The 18400-nt window shown below is 39.8% G+C and overlaps 1 protein-coding gene across 3 annotated transcripts in view; it reads right to left on the bottom strand.

Annotated features, from left to right (window-relative positions):
- LOC134213685 (stress-activated protein kinase JNK) overlaps positions 1 to 18097 on the bottom strand; it is a 276561-nt gene extending 258464 nt beyond the window's left edge. For 2 of the 3 annotated variants that reach the window (XM_062692957.1, XM_062692959.1), the window contains exon 1: positions 17703 to 18096. The gene's annotated coding sequence lies outside the window, so the exon portion shown is untranslated. Of the gene's footprint in view, positions 1 to 17702 lie in introns of all 3 variants that reach the window. The other variant, XM_062692961.1, reaches the window with a different exon arrangement.
- Positions 18098 to 18400: the final 303 nt, after the last annotated feature.

Raw genomic sequence — 18400 nt, 5'->3', positions numbered from 1 at the left:
TTCCCGTCGTTTCCTGCTGTGTTACTTCCTTTTCGCTAACACAAAATGATGGCTCGGGACCAGACACTTCCGCGATTCGATTTCAGACCTAAGACATAATAATCACACTTTCTTTTCACGTACAGAAAGACAATTTGGTTATACAAACGAATGAAACTTTTTTCTGCTTCGTCGCCACTCAACTGTATTCCAAAATACCCGACGAAGAACATGACAGAGATGAAAAAAAAAAACAATTTAAGAAGTTTGCGTTACCACAAAGCGTTACGCTGATTTTGGAATTTTTTGACACATTTTCATGAATCTGAGTCATGTTTTCATGACTCTGAGTCATGTTTTTAAGACTCAGCGTCGTTTTTCATGAAAACATGACTCCGAGTCGTTATGTTTTATTTATTAAAATGCGAATAGCAACGGATTTTTACCCGGATTTTCTTAGATATTGAGGGTGCTTTTGACAACGTGTCTTTCGATGCAATATTGGAAGCCGCACGTTGTCATGGGCTACCTAATATAATTACCAAATGGATTCACCAGATGCTTAAAAACCGACATCTCTACTCGACATTACGCCAAGCAGCGATTAGGAAATTAAGTGTCTGTGGCTGCCCCCAAGGGGGAGTATTATCTCCACTTTTGTGGAACCTCGTTGCAGATACGCTATTGAGATTACTCAATAATGGCGGTTTTCCTACCTATGGATTTGCCGACGACTATCTAATATTGATAGTCGGTTTGTGTATTACTACTTTATTCGACCTGATGCAAAACGCTCTTCAGGCAGTCGAAAGTTGGTGTCGCCAATATGGCCTTTCGGTGAATCCGAATAAAACATCTATTGTACTTTTCACGGAAAAACGTAACCGTAATGGTATTCGCCCATTACATCTTTTTGACTCTGAAATCAATGTAACGGATCAGGTAAAGTATGTGGGACTAATTCTTGATTCCAAGCTCTCCTGGACTCCTAACATTGAGTTCAGAGTCAAAAAGGCGTGTATGGCTTTCGGCCAATGCCGACGAACTTTTGGTAAAACTTGGGGTCTTAAATCTAAATATATCAAATGGATTTACACAACAGTTGTACGACCAATTTTGGCTTATGTATGTCTTGTGTGGTGGCAAAAGGGTGAAGTGAGGACAATTCAGTCTAAATTAGGCCATCTTCAAAGGATGTGCCTAATGGCTATGGCTGGTGCGTTCTCTTCGACTCCCACGGCTGCTCTCGAGGTTCTTCTCGACGTTGTCCCACTACACTTCTTCTTCTTCTTCTTATTGGCATTACATCCCCACACTGGGACAGAGCCGCCTCGCAGCTTAGTGTTCATTAAGCACTTCCACAGTTATTAACTGCGAGGTTTCTAAGCCAGGTTACCATTTTTGCATTCGTATATCATGAGGCTAACATGATGATACTTTTATGCCCAGGGAAGTCGAGACAATTTCCAATCCGAAAATTGTCTAGACCGGCACCGGGAATCGAACCCAGCCACCCTCAGCATGGTCTTGCTTTGTAGCCGCGCGTCTTACCGCACGGCTAAGGAGGGCCCCACTACACATACATCTCAAACAAGAAGCACTTTCTTGTACTTACCGATTATGGGTTCTCGGTTTCATGGAAGAGAATCCTGTAAACCGCAGTTCTACACACACTTCGTTGTTACAACTCATGGTTGTTTGGGACAGAACAGTCCTTGCTCCAAGTGATCTCACACTCGCTAGTAGTTTTCCTTATAGGACATTTTCAACTCAATTCCCCTCGTGGGATGAGTGGACATCTGGCTATTTGGAGAGAAGTATGTCGGACAGCATTGTTTGTTATACTGACGGCTCCCTCTTCGAAGGTAGAGCGGGTGCAGGTGTCTACTCGCGTGAGCTAAGACTGGAACAGTCCCACTCACTGGGTAGACACTGCACTGTCTTTCAAGCGGAAATATTTGCCATTATGTGTGGAGTGCAATCCGCACAGCAGAAACACATAATGGGCAAAGTAATATACTTCTGTTTAGATAGTCAAGCAGCTATCAAAGCGCTCGCTTCGGCCAACTCAAGGTCGAAGTTAGTAATCGCATGTCGAACTCAAATAGAGGAACTGAATTCAGTTAATACATTGCACCTTATATGGGTACCTGGCCATTCTTCCATAGCTGGAAACGAATTGGTTGATGAGTTAGCTCGCACTGGAGCATCACAAGACTTGTTTGGTCCTGAGCCAGCTATTCCAATATCTAAGTGTTGGGTGAAGCGTTTGATTAGCTCTTGGGCTTCCACTCAGCACAAACGGTATTGGAGTAGTTTGGATTCATGTCATCAAACAAAATTGTATATCCGAGAGCCATCTCCGGTAGTAGCTAACTATTTAGCTAATCTGTCTAAACAGAATTGCAGTGTCTTAGTCAAGGCCTTGACAGGTCACTGCCGACTCAATTATCACATGGCAAATATTCAACGTGTTGAATCCTTTGTCTGTGATGGTTGTGAATCCGATTATGGAACTTCTTATCATCTGATATGTAACTGCCAAGTTTATGCGCAACTGCGTTTCCAAATATTTGGTAAACACTTACTAAGTGAAATTGACTAAAGAAACCTGAACCTTCAAAGTATTCTGTTGTTCATAACCCGTTGTGGTAAGGAGCTATGAGCTTTTGTACGTGTTGTATACATTGTATGCCCTCTTCAAGGGTACCTTTCCCAAACTTCCCATTTTTCTCCCATCCATATTCCTTTCCTTTTTGTTCACTTCCTTTCGTCAGGAAAAGGAAAAAAGGAAGGAATTTTTCCATATGATGGGCGAATCTTATACCATTGCTGTACAACGGTTGGAAGGTGTCGAAAGAAAGCTGGAGCACAATGAGGTGCTGAAAGAAAGTATCACACATTTATGTCAGAGTTCGTTAGGCTTGGTAAGTGTGAGATTTCCCTAGATGAAGAAGCGTTTTCCGCGACCTGTTTTCTCCCACATCACCCAGTTCTAAAAGAAGCGAGTATGACTACGAAGGTCCGTGGTATGTTCGTTTTGGGGAACCAAAAGGCTCGCGGTTTGGTCGAGGTTGTAACAATTAAATGCTTCCATCCAATCATTGAAAGGCACGAACAAGTTGGATGTTCTACTAGATTCGACCACAAATTTTATAATAGTTTCGTGATCTATTTCTACAGTTTGTGAAGGTAATTATTGGGCTGTCTTCTATAGTATTTTTCTCTAGTTTTTTTTTCGATTGAAACCAATAATAAAAATCACACAAACAAGGGGAATAAATTCAAACCGATAAACTAACGGCAAGCAAGTCAGCAGCACCTCACACAGCAATTGGTGAAGCACAGGCGATGAAAATTCCTTTTCTAGCCTTAAACATTCAGTGCATGTCTAGAACTCTTGGGAGCTGCTCACATACGACAGAATTCGCCACAAAACTTTGCATCCCTGAGATCCATCGCACCGCTTCCACGTCCTCATATCCTAGAGCTCTCCACACACTGTTTTGTGCTTTATGTCGTCACTGCCAGCATGGACTTGTAGCCGCACTGTTGGGCTGATTTTGCGGAAAATCGATTTCCCAGTTTTTCCTCCAGCAGTCAGTTGTTTCCATACAGATACCGTCTTTATGGTCGTGTCGCACACAAGCTAACAAAACCATTTTCACCATGGGCTGAGAATAAGAACTAAGAATGGAATAATAACCCGACACATAAAATCGGCAGTTCTGTCGCCGCCGCTGCTGTCTGCCAGACCCATTTTTGCTTTTCCTCCGGATGTCGACGTTGACGTCATGTTTCAACACACGGCTCGGGGCTGCTCCCGTATAATCCTGAGTTTGCCGACTTGCAGCTTTCGTTGGGAAATGTGAAGCCCAAATCCTGACGATGTGTGTATGGAGTTGCCTGTGTGTTGGAGAGCAATTTCGGAAGCCGAAAATTTCCCTGGTTGCACGTTAATTTGATTGTGTTGGAAGAGAAGGCGCCCGATATTGGTGAGCTGGTGGTTGAAAGCATGTTTTCATATGGTGGTATGAATGAATCTAAACAATCCATAGATAAATTATCTGATAACCATTAGTTTGAATTTTTATGTTCACAAATTTTATTTTTTACGCAAGTATTAGCTTCTTCCTATGCAAGGCAGTGAGTTAAGTAAGTAAAGTTACATAACAGATAATTTTCTGCTTTACATATGAATAAGAAGAGGTTTTTAATGCGTAAAGCTGCTTAACGAAATCATGTCCTAAATATCAAATTAAACGAATTTTTAATGTATTTTCTTTCATCAAGTATTTATTGTAAATATTCAACAAGATAAGGTTCAATACCGACTCCAGTGTAACAATGCTTCGCACTTCAGTGACACTTTAAACTTTCCAACATACAAAGTAGACGAGGAAATAGTTCTACCGTTAGTAAAAAGCATCCACAGAGAAAACGTGACCGGAGAGACGCGCGTTCAATGCTATCGATCGCTTCTGCAATCCAAACAGGACGCACGGCAATAATCTGGTTCATTATCATTGCCACCGGGGGAATCTGTTAGATGTGCCGAGTAGCTGATGGTTGGGAAGATGATGCTGCTACCGCTGCCGCTTTTTGATCAACGAAAGAATAATGCCTCGTGATTGGAACCAAGTGGTCCCAAATGAATATCGTCACGGCAACATTGGGCAGATAGGTACGGCGGCGTACCAACGGTTGGTACGGTACGTACCGAAACGCACTACTCCAGGATTTGTTCCCAAGAACAAATTTTCACGATACCCGTCACGTTGAATGATTAATGTCCTCTGCAAGGATAGGGATGTGTGATTCTTGGGTGGGAAATCGAATACAATTTCTTTGGAAGCGGTGACGGTTTGGTTGAAACATGATTTTCAACTGAGATTAATGTTGCGAAAGTTTACGGAGAGCTGCGGACTTTTAAGCAGGGATGTCAATTTCTGCTAAAAAGCTGAGTAGAATATACTTCCTGTTATTTATTGAACTAGATTGCTTAAACTATGTCTTATCTATATTTTCAAGCGAACTTAGAATTTCCTATTCTGAAGGCGTAATAACCTCTTAGTTCAATTGACCGGAAAATGATTTAATTTATTCAATTCAATACAAACGAGATGCAAACATGTTTCTTGGAAAATTGATCTTTCTTGCTGCAACCATATTTGGTGTCAATCAGTACTGTAATTTCTCATTTTCAATGAGAGATGTCACGCGATGTTTACATATCTGCCCCTTTCAATATCTATAGAAATGCGAAGGATGAATGGCATGCTACAAAAATCTCAAAAAATATTTGTTCCGTGACAGGGCATGAAAGTGTGCAATATCTGCTTTATTTTTTTGTTTGTTACCACTTTCAACTCGGTGAATTAAAGGAGTATTATTAATGTATCGACTAGTCACTATTCTTCGTATATATTTATTAGAATAACTTAGAAATTTTAATTTTAAAATAAAAAACAAAATCCTTTCATGACTGCCTTTCATGCGAAATTGATCAAAGAACCCACGATTCTTTCATTTGGTCGCCTGAAATAGAAAAAGGCGCTTTGCTCTCTGTCTTATGACGATCACGACCTTTTCCAGTACTGGTGTCAATATCATCTTTCCAACTATTGATTTTTTTGCCTTTCGCGTATACTAAATATACGTAAAGGCTATAGGATCCATCCAAAACCGAACTTTTGATAGAAGGCTTGGAGATCCATTGGGTTATATACCAATCGACTCAGCTCGATGAATTGAGGTGATGTCTGTATGTATGTATGTATGTGTGTATGTGTCCAATAAAATGCGAGACACACTTCTTTGTACTTAGCTTTCTCTTATATGCTTTTTTATTACATTTTAAAATACACGAGAAAGGCACCATCACCGCTAGGTGGATTATTCTGGGGTTTTTAAATTATTTATTTGGTTTGATTTTGGATAGATCCTCCATGTACCGTCTTCCATCTGCATCATCTCATAGATCGTTATTAACATGTCGAAGACGAAGTACATTACAGGAAGAGGCTCAAGGGAAGACAATGTAAGCCACCCACCACGAATTTGTATTGGTTGTGCTTAAAGGTAGTTTAATTGAAGAATTCGTGCACTTGGGCTCGTCGCCGTACCAAACTGACTATCTACAAAGCGCTCATTGTAATAAAATGAATCAAGAACGTAAAACGAATTTGGACGTTAAACACGGAGCATTCAGTACTGAATGCAAAGTGTATAAAAGATTAGTTGATCGCAAAAAGAGCAGCTTGCATTTCAATGAATAGCAACCAAGTTCTAGTATGAATGTAAATAAATTCGATATTTTGTATTTGAACATTGCAGGTCTCTCTACAAACTACGTTGCATTACGTCAGCTTGTAGAAGATAAACGTCCATTTTTAGTCTTTTTATCTGAAACGCATATCGTTGACAGTGATTCTTTCGAACAGTACAGTATCCCGGGTTACAGTGTAGCTGCTTGTTTATCACATTCAAGACACACTGCCGGTGTTGCTATTTATGTCAAAGAATCGGTTCAATTCAAGCTTCAATTGAACGAAGTTTGTGATGGTAACTGGTTCTTAGGCATTGCAGTTGAACGTGGCATGAAGATGGGTAACTATGGAGTTTTATATCACTCTCCCAGTTCAAATGACCAGCGATTTGTTGAAATTTTGGAGAACTGGTTGGAGATGTTCATAGATCCTAGTAAATTAAATATACTCGCTGGCGATTTTAATATCAATTGGTGTGACATCCATAATTCGAATCATTTGAAACGGTTAGCAGACTTTTTGATCTGAAACAAAAGGTCTTCGATTACACACGTATTTCTCAGCACAGTAGAACTTTAATTGATCATGTATATTCTAATTTCGATTCCGTTAGTACGGTAACGATTTGTGATTTGAAAATAACCGATCATGAAACTCTAGTAATTAACGTAGATGATAATAGTGATAATAATAGTGATCTTATCAAATTAAAGTGTTGGAGAAAATATTCAAAACAAGCTATCTCGGGTCTTGTCGCAAGAAACGTGGATTTGCAATCAAACGTCGGTTCGTTAGATCAAAAATCAGCTGTTCTTACTGACGTTTTGAAAACCTGTACCAATAATCTAATAGAACATAAATATGTATCTCTGAAAAACTCGAACAGCTGGTACAATCTGGATCTTTTACGATTCAAACGTAAAAGGGACAAATTATACAGAAAATTTTGTAGAAGTAATAATGCTATTCATTGGAAAAGGTATCAGGTCGCGCGTAATAAATATTCGCATATGTTGAAAAAAACGAGATGCGAATATATTCAGAGGAAAATTGATCAGCATCAAAACAACAGCAAAGAGTTATGGAAAATTTTGAAATCCTTGTTAAAACCTAATAGTAGCAAACCGCGATCCATAACCTTCGATGGCACAGTAGAACAGTCAGAACAAGTTATTGCAGATAAATTCAATCAATATTTCGTCAACAGTGTCTCACTGATTAACCAGTCAATTGAGTTAGTTGATGAGCCTGACGAAATAAAACAGCCGATTAATTTTAATTGTAGATTTGATGGATTTCACCCAATAACTTGAAAATATTTGCTTTTCAATTGGAAAAACGGCTGGAGTCGATAATGTTAATGCCAAGGTAATACAAGACTGCTTTGATGTCATCGGACACAACTTGCTGGACCTTATAAATGAATCTTTACGAACTGGGCACGTGCCACAAGTTTGGAAGGAATCTCTAGTGATTCCGATTCAAAAAGTTGCTGGGACGATTAAAGCCGAAGAGCTTCGTCCTATCAATATGTTGCACACATTAGAGAAAATTTTGGAACTTGTAGTAAAAGGCCAGCTGCTTGAGTATTTGAATAGAAATAACTTGCTGATACCGGAACAATCGGGATATCGAGAAGGTCATTCTTGTGAAACCGCATTGAACTTGGTATTAGCTAAATGGAAGGAAAATGTAGAGCGTAAAGATACGATTGTTGCTGTGTTCTTGGATCTAAAACGCGCTTTTGAGACAATTTCTCGGCCCTTATTGTTGAGCACAATCAAGCGCTTTGGAATTTCGGGATCTGCATACAATTGGTTTGAAAGCTATTTGTCTGACAGATCTCAAAGGACTGCTTTTAATGATTCTGTTTCTAGTCCCGTGGAGAACACGCTACTGCCACAGGGAAGTGTATTAGGGCCTATTTTATTCATTATGTATATAAATGACATGCGACGAGTCTTACGATTTTGTGATATAAATCTTTTTGCTGATGACACCGTAATATTCATTGCAGCTAAAAATTTAGCAGATGCCGTTTCACGCTTGAACGAGGATTTACACTCTCTAAGTAGATGGTTGAAATACAAGCAATTGAAATTGAATATTAATAAAACAAAATACATGGTAATTTCGCGAACCCGAGTAAATGAGGATGTCTCTGTTAAAATTGATGATGAGACAATTGATCGCGTCCGCGATATTAAATATCTTGGCGTGATTATTGATGACAAGCTAAAATTTGACATACATATTGACAATGTTATCAAGAAAATAGCCAAGAAGTATGGAATGCTCTGTCGATTAAAACACGATTTGATTATTGGTAGCAAAATACTCTTGTATAAATCAATCATCTCTCCTCATCTGGATTTTTGCCCTTCCATCCTTTTCTTGGCTAACGAAACCCAAATATCGAGATTGCAGCGCTTACAAAATAAAATAATGCGTTTGATTTTAAAATGTGATAGATTCACTTCCTCAACTTTCCTGTTGGACGCCTTACAATGGCTGTCAGTGAAGCAAAGAATAGTGTACTTGACTATGGTGTTCATTTTTAAAGTAATAAACGGTTTATTGCCTCGATATTTGTGTGATCGAATTGAAAGAGGAAGTGATATTCATAGTTATAATACTAGACACGCGGATAATGTGAGAACACCCTATTTTCTGTATGGCGCTTCACAAAACTCTTTGTTTTTAAAGGTATAAATGTTTTCAATTCGATGCCTTCACACATCAAACGTGCAGTCACGCTAACACAGTTTAAGAGACAATGTATTTCACACGTCAAAGCTGCCTTTTGAACAGCTACTTGGCAATTTTTTACCCGTTAACACATGTATCTTGACGAAGTTTTTAACAACGGATGATTTTATGGACCATTTTTATTTTTATTATTTATTGAGGCATTAATAAGCTATAACGTTCGCCTCGATGATGATGATGGATTTTAATTTATTGACGTAGTTTATTTTCAACCTTTCTTTGTGTAGTCTACAAAAGTTTGAGCATCGCGCGCGGATTACAGATATGAATGATTTTGAATTTATTTAAAAACTTGCATATTTCGAACTGTTGAATCATGCTCTTGAATTAGTAGTAAGCCTTCTGGTAGATTATTTTGTACTCGCGGTTGTTCCGAAACTTTTGTTATCGACGGAGCGGTTACACAAGTTTTGATGTTTGGTTGTCGAACCTAATGATCCATGTTCAGATACATGTGAGTTTTAGATTGCGATATTGGTTTGTGAAAAGAACGCGATGTTTGGCGGAGCTTTTGAAATCTGTGCGAGAGGTTTCACAAGTTTAGCTTTTGATGAGCTCCATGTATCACTACTGTTGATTACAAAAATTCTAGGTGTAGTTCTTTAGTTCATTTTACCAATTTATTTTTGCTGTACAGTATGGAATTTTATTTTGGATTTTATATCTGTATATACAATCGGATCGTTTGTTTGCAAAACCGATTACATTGATCTTATTTAATTATCTTAAAGATAACTCGTCCAGCTCAAACCTTTGTAGGGGTATGTGGCGGGACCATCATCATCATCATCATCATCATCATCATCATCATCATCATTAGACCGGTACTACTCCACGGACAAGAGACCTGGACAATGATCGTGGAGGACCAACACTCGCTTGGAGTTTTCGAGAGGAAAGTGTTGCGTACCACCGCTCGCTATAGATGGTGATGGTATATATAGGTGATGCAATCGACCCGACTGGGTACTTGTTTGATCAAAGGGAGCAAAATTGCGCAACTCATATATTCCCGACTGTTGAAGCTAACACGATGATACTTTTATGGCCAGGGAAGTCGAGGCAATTTTCCACCCGAAAATTTGCTAGTCCGGAGTGGAATTCGAACACATCCACCCTCAGCATGGTCTTGCTTTGTAGCTTCGCATTTTACTGCATGGCTAAGGAGCACATAAATTCGTCTTAAAAGTCGGCTTTGAAAGGTGGCTTTAAAAGGAAGAAAAATGCCTCCTTAGGATATTATTTTCAAACGAAAAAAATATACAATAAAAATTTTGTACAAACGGCAATTCAAATTATGTCGAAAACAACAAGTTCTCAAGTGAACGAAGTTAAAGTTAAAAGGTTAAAAGACTATTATTCTTCCATTTACTTCCACTATTAACTTTTTTATGTATCAACAAGCAGATACGTATTTCGTTTCCTACTTGGAAACTTCTTCAGTGTTTGTTATAGTCGATAACAAACACTGAAGAAGTTTCCAAGTAGGAAACGAAATACGTATCTGCTTGTTGATACATAAAAAAGTTAATAGTGGAAGTAAATGGAAGAATAATAGTCTTTTAACCTTGTAGCATTTCCCCTAAGACGCTCTAAAATAATTAATCATGAAGTTAAAGTGTTTCAAAGTTAGTCTTCCCTTTAAAATAATTTATTTGTTGTACACTTTATACTTTGTTTTTTTTTTGCATTTTTCTAATGTTCTACAAGGTCATAGGCAATTCGAAAGAGCATATTGCCAACCGAAAAAAATACATGGAAATTAGTACAATGTCGGGTTCGGGTCGGGTACGGGTTTGAGAATTTTTTTATCGAATATTTTTTTATTCGTTTCTGGTAAATTTGAGGATTTTTCGTTATTTGGGCATACATCCTTATTGATGGAAAAAGAAATATAAAATATCTAATTTGAGTTTTCCGGCAACAAAATAGTTTGGGTCCAGCTCGGGTTTAAATAGTTGAATTAATTTGAGTTCGGGTCGAGTACGGGTTTGATAAGATTTTTTATTTCGGGTTCGGGTCGGGATTGAAAGGAATTGAAAGGAATTTATGAATCGGGTTCGGGTCGGGTTCGGGTTTGCAAAATGTGAAACCCGACCATCTCTAATAACGACTGACTCATTTGTATGAAAAAAAAAATTATTTTCAACTACAACTTTGGAGAACATTGACAAAATGAAAAAAAAAATAAGGTATGTAGAACGAAAACATAAATTTTAAGGGCATAACTTTGCACAACTATAATTCCATTCACTTGAAAGATATAAATATAGTGTCTTAAAATTGCCGTTTCTAAAATGTCACTAAACAAATAGGTTTAACAAAAAGGGAAAAATACATTTTTTTTCTCGGGGTGTCACATCAAAACGTCCATTTCTACATTTCACATTTCAAATTTGTTTGACAACAGTGCTGCAACCGATCCAGCAGACAGCATACACCGAACAATTATTGAGGAAAAATAATGATAACTAAATTATGCACTGAGATACTAAATATTGAATGAAAAAGCTAAGGTTAGGGTTCGTAATGCTCACTCAATCTCAGAAGCACAGGATGCTCCCTTACGAAAACATTCGGGGAGAATTTTTGGGAAAGAAAAACAGTCTGTATGGAGAAAGGTAACCATTTTTCCATATCCTAGCTTTTTGCCATCAGAATGGTAAACGGTAGAGGCTTTTGAGAGAACAAACAACCTGATACCTACATGCAGATAGCGTAGTGGTTTGGCTAGAGTGTGCGTTTCCCTATGGCTATTATTGTTAATACTCTGGGCGCGGCAAATTCTGGGTAAAGTGTACCATTGGCACTTTGCGTACCTGAAGGACGTAAATTCCGGGCGGTGGATCCCATAACGAACACTTCATTCAAGTACCACATCTACTATAGCTGCGGTGACATAGCAGAACGAGGAGATGGGTTAATGGTAAGAGCAAATTCTTCAACTACAGTGACCGGCATAATAAAAAGCCCACTAGCCATTTTTCATACAAAATGGTCAACTTTGGAGATCGATCTCGATTGCGTATGAACCAATTTTACTGAAAATTTGACCAGAGCTCAGATATAACTTGAATTTTACCACACCTGAGCTTCGACTATATTGAATCATAGGTTAAAACATAATACGGAAATACCAAAATGATTTTTTTGGCAAAAAATTATTTTTTTAAATATCTTGAATTCTATGGGTTGTAAACTGATGATTTATTCAGCAAAAATGCGTATTTTGGCAATACAAAAAAGTTTGCGGAATATACTTGTACACTAAGAGTTGTAGTTTTCAAGATATTATAAAATACATTTTTTGCCAAAAAAATCGTTTTGGTATTACCGTTATTACGTTTCGTACCCGCTCCAACAGAGAGCGGTACAGTGTATCAAGGGCAGAAGAGAAACGAATGCACCGCTGTAAAAAAGGCATTATCCAGAAAATATGGGAAGATGAAGAACTGCCTGCCGGCTGGTTGGATGGCCTCATATGCCCAATCTATAAGAAAGGCTGTCAGCTGTTATTGGTCGACGGTACAGCAGCAGTGCCTTTCTCTGCTTTGTTCTCTCCGAGGCAGCCAAGTTGGTTGCGACGAGACGGACGCAATGAGAAAACAGAACTGTGCAATAAAAATCCTATTCGACTAAATGCTGATGTCATATTAGAAATTTGGAGACAGTACTCGTCGATAGCAAATCCTTCCGCACGCGATGGCATATGAGCAAGTCAAACCACCTTCCTTTTGCCAGTGGAGATATATCAGCTTCCACACTGATATTCTTCCTCCCCTTCATACGGGAGCTTGGCAGAAGGAAGGTCGTGCGATATGTGCCATCACAAATATTGCCCTCCGCTCGCTTTCAAATCGACTTCTATAAAAACATTCTTCATGCCTGCCGTATCCTAACGGAACTATCAATTCTATACTTTCGCCTCTAATGTTATCATGAACATGTACGTCCAAGTTTGGAAGATGATATTAGCATTTCCATATCATTATAAGAAAGGGCTTAGACTAAATTGTGCCAATTACAGAGGGATCACCCTTCTGAACTAGGCGTACAAAATCCTGTCGTGTATCCTGTTTAACAGACTGAGAACACTTGAGGGACCCTTCGTCGGCGAATACCAGACAGGGCCGATCAACGACGGATCATATGTTTAGCCTCCGGATGATCCTTGAAAAATTCCAGGACTACAACTGGCAGACTAACCATCTGTTCATTGATTTCAAAGCAGCTTACGATTCACTGAAAAGAAATGAGCTGTGGCAGATAATGTCTGAATATGGTTTTCCGGCAAAACTGATTAGACTGGTACGTGCAACGCTGGATGGCTCGAAATCAAGTATTCGGATTGCACACGAAGTATCAACCTCGTTTGTGGCCTTAGACGGATTGAAGCAGGATGATGCACTTTTGATTTTTTTTATTCATGTATTTATTTGGTAGGCACTCTGTGTTCTTAACCGCTACTGTGCCGTGATCTACTATGGTATTCTGCTGTACAGAATCCACACAGAATCTATTTTTAGATATCCAATATTCGTTAATATTGTCGTTGCCAGTTCGTCTTGTCGTGAGTTCATTGTGTCCGTTTGTCCATGTCGAGTATCCAATGATCGTCGCTTTGTTCGGTTGCCATTTAATCCGGGTTTACGTTGGAGGAATGCGCCACCACGCCACCGTATGGGCTGCGGATCCGGCAGCTGACGAGGGTTTGGTGAGGGGCTGGGAATCGAGCCCATGACCATTCGCTTATAAGGCGAACGTGTAGCCAACTACCCTACGGGACCCCCCTCATTTTGAATTTATTGTTCAACATTGTACTCGAGGACGCTATTAGGAGATCTGACGTGCAGAGGAACGGCACTATCATCACACGGTCGCATATGCTCCTGGGATTTGCGGACGACATCGACCTTATTGGGATCTATCGCAGAGAAAAAGTGGAGGCCACTGAAGAGAGAGGCGGCGAGGATAGTCTTAACCATTAACTCTACCAATACAAAGTACATGGTGCCATGTAGACATAGAGTAAGACCTAGTGGTGTTGGTGCTGAGGTAGTGCTGAAGTTGTTGAAAAATTTGTTTTCCTTGGAACGCTTGTGACATGTGACAATGACGTTTCCCGTGAAGTGAAAAGACGTATTGCTGCTGCGAATAGGGCCTTTTACGGATTACGTAACCAGCTTAGGTCCCACAACATGCAGACGGAAACGAAATTTGCTCAATACAAAACTCTGGCCAGTGGAGATATATCAGCTTCCACACGGATATTCTTCCCTCCCCCTTCATACGGGAGCTTGGCAGAAGGAAGGTCGTGTGATATGTGCCATCACAAATATTGCCCTCCGCTCGCTTTCAAATCGACTTCTATAAAAACATTCTTCATGCCTGCCGTATCCTAACGGAACTATCAATTCTATACTTTCGCCTCTAATTGTATCATGAACATGTACGTCTAAGTTTGGAAGATGATATTAGCATTTCCATATCATTGTAAATCGTTTAACTTCACGTAGAAGTAACACACACAAAATCATTTTAGTGGACACAAATTATACTTTTTCAGGCACCAATGCAGTTAATAAAGGAAAATATCGCAACAGTTCTCTCCATGCCAACTGAATCCCGGCAGATCAACAATTGGCCTAGCTTTTGAGCCCGACTGTGATGGAAATTCCTTGAATTCCAGTAAATTTACAACAGTTCCTCGTTCCCCGTTACTGGTGAAGCGGGATTCCATAACGGGTGTGATTTCTTCTATGGTGACCCTTCTATGAATGCAACTGGTATAGTCTCGATGTCTACCACGAAATGCGAACGGCCATATATCCTCCGTTCCGTAGTATGCAGAACATATAATATAAACATATTATTATTCTATATTATATATAGAACATATCTAATCCTGTCTTTATTCTTGACAGTAAGCTTTCCGACCATTGAAATGGAAAGTATGCTTTGGAATTGAAACAACAAAATTAAAAAAACAAACTCCCCCTATGCTAAACGCTTTTTGGGTATTCCGTCATATTTACCGTGTTTGAGATGGCAGTAACAAAACTAGACCTAACATTCTGTAGGTTAGGCGAAAAAATTGTCAAAATAAAAGATAGCTCGGGTACTTATTGAAAAGGACGTATGTGATTTTGTAAACAAAGATTCAAACGCTTATTTGTCCAATCTGATGGCACTCCAACGCAAACCAACAGCACCAACAGGTAGCCGAAGCATCCCCCTATCTGTCTATGGTGATGGTTTGCGTGGGAGGGCTATCAGATCGAATCGACGTTTGAATCTTTGTTTACAAAATCACATACGTCCTTTTGAATAAGTACCCGAGATAGAATCGTACTTTTCCACATTTGGATGAAACATATAACAATTCGGCGAGGCAAAACGCCCTAGTGAGACTAACCTACAATGTACTACGCGTCACCATGCACTTTCCATACCAGACGCGTGGTTCGCCGACGCGTGGTGCGCTGTTCCCAAAGAGCTGCCAGCTAAAAGGCGTTTTGCCTCATGAGTTTTCCGGCAACGAAATATCACCACTTTTTTTAAAGGTGAATATTATCAATATAATTGCGATTTTCTACTATTTTAAGATGGCATCAGCTAGCTATATTGTTTAACTGTTGCATGAGCTACGAATACCTATGAAAATCGTTGCAGCTACGACATTGCAGCAGTTATTGCTTAGCTAGGGCATATTGTCCTCCCCCCACTTCCCGTACGTGCTTATTTTGTTTATAAAAATTACATAAATTTGATTAGGTAACGTCTATATAAATGTGCATCAGTATGAGCCCTGAAGAGGTCTCCAGTAGCCTTGCGAGCAAAGGCGTAGGATTGCCAATCCGGAGATGGCGAGTTCGATTCTCGATCAGGTCTAGAATGGTTTCGGGTTGAAAACTTCTCGGCATCCTGGGCATAGTGTATCCATTGTACTTGCCAAACAAGATAAATATTCATGCAATGGCGGGCATAGAAAGCTTACAATCAATAACTGAGGAAAGGGTAATAAAATACTAAGTTGAAAAGCAGGCCAAGCTTCAGTTAGAATGCAGAGCCATTTAAGACGAAGATGACCCCTGAAGCTCTTTTTGTGTACTGGAAAAAGGCTGTCAATGTAGATAGGAACATTTATTCGAAACAATTACATCTGTTCAACATTCCTCAAACCAAAATCTTCCGAAAAAAGAGTAAACCCATCGCGCCCCACCCGTGGAATATAATTCCTTGATCTGGAATTTCCGGAATTTCCGTTGTGCTGTCGCCGCCACAGAGCGCCCGTTGTCTGAGTGCCATATTTTGTGCGTTTGCTTGTTTTGCACCAGCATAGCAGCAGCAGGGAGGTCGACTCGAATCGAACGGACGACGACGACACTCGATTCGAAAGCGAAACAAAACGTCAAAATAAAACAACCACCAGCAGTGCGATTAATCTGTCTGTGGCTTTGCGTGTACTTCCACGGTATACCGAAAGGGCACGCGTTCACTTTCAAAACGAACTCTTTATACAAGCGCGCCATATAATTATCGACTTTAAAGCTTGTATAATTTTGTAAATATTGGAACTAGAAAGCTAATCGTGTCCAATCAAATCATAACAGAGATCGAAATGCAGGACCCAATTTTGATGTAACAATTATATTTTAGTAGTCATAATAAATATAAGGTACTAACTAATAACACGTATTCTATATATTCTAATAACACATATTCTTAGAGGCTCTTAAAATTTAGTACGATTTTGTATTTTTTACAATCGATTTCGTGAAATTTTATTCGTAAGACGAAAAGATAACTACCGCCAGTAGGTTAGGTGCATTAATCTGTGTATTGTGCCTGCACTTGATGTTTTTGCCGTCTTTATTTCTTTTGGCAGTGCATCACTTTCTGATGTTTCTGAAACATGAGAGCGTCCGCCTCAGAAAAATTACCCCATGATTTAACGGGCCAACTGGTTGTAGCTGACAGCGTGCTAAATCTTCTTCCTAGGGCTGGAACCGACTTTGCACAACGATAACGTCGAGTTTGTTGTCATTCTTCGATGGATCGCCTTGTCCCTGAGCAAAAATGGCGTTACCATAACCTCCAATCGATAAAATAGCGACGACGGACAACAGTCGCCGTTTCGCAGTCAAAAGTGTCACAATCGACCGATCGCGAATGTTAAATTTTTGTGACAAAATCTATTTTAAGCTTACCGGCGCTATCGATTAGCCGTAGCCGTAGAATGTGCAATGTCGCAACCAAGAAACAAGGAAATGATAAGCCAAACCTAAGTCCAAGGCAGTCAACCGGGGAATCCTATTGGAGTGACATTTGTTTATCTCCCTCGGCTATTTGAAGGGATGGGTTCCTACTGCAGAGTCTTCTCACTGTGGACGGGGAATCCCGTTTGTCTTCACTTCTTGTGACAGAAAATCAATACAGGGTGGGCTTATGCAAAGGAACATGGCACCAGCAAACAAGAGCAATCTCGTTTGCCCGTGTCTTGCCCCTTGGTGTTATCAGGCAGAGCGAGCAATATTTCTTCGGGGTGACCCTCTGTCTCTGTTATCAATGCAGAATGGCATCCCAAGACAACGACGCCATTGCTTCATGCTGATATCCTTCAACAACAGATCTCATTCCTCAGGTCTTCTTACGTCAAAACAGAAGAAAATCAATCGTACTTACCCAATCCGAGACTACAGCGTTAGTAACACTCAACTTCAGCAAGTTCACATAGAAATCCCCACAAAAAGTACACCAAAATCCAATACTTCCTCACTAAATCCACTTGCAAAACACCTTCAATACAAGGTTCACCGTCTGGACACACTAAAATTTTACACCAAACAAGTATCCAAAATCACCCCAAGAACACCGAAAAATAGGACCCCAAGCGCACTTCGGAAGCGATAACTTTTCAGGTTCCACCGTCACACGGGATATTCACATAAAAAACATAAATTTTCCTCCTTTTTCCCCCATTCACGCACGAACAGACAGTCGGAAAAACTATATACCACCGATTCGCAAGGTACGACGAAGAGAAATACATGCATAAATGTTGTTTAATCGGTACAGTGCAGCGTGACAGATCCAATTGGAAGTTGCGCAAAGTGTCACGACAGTGTTTGACGTTTACCTGTCCTGATGTGACGGTCACGATTGACCGTCTCGAACGACGGCGAAAGAAGCAGCGTTGGCAACGCGTGGCGCAATTTACCAGAGGGTACACCGTGGAAGCGACTTGTAACGCATTTAGCAGTGCGGTTCAACTTGACGGTTTTTTAGTCTAACGCTAGCGGTGGAACTCTATTAAAAAGTTTTAGATTCATCTGATTTTGTTCTATACACTCGAGCATATTTTACAGTCATATAAGGTGCTC

This window comes from Armigeres subalbatus, chromosome 2 (assembly GCF_024139115.2).
Source record: "Armigeres subalbatus isolate Guangzhou_Male chromosome 2, GZ_Asu_2, whole genome shotgun sequence".
In the NCBI taxonomy this organism is placed as follows: Eukaryota; Metazoa; Arthropoda; class Insecta; order Diptera; family Culicidae; genus Armigeres; species Armigeres subalbatus.
This window is presented reverse-complemented; position numbering and strand designations above follow the sequence as displayed.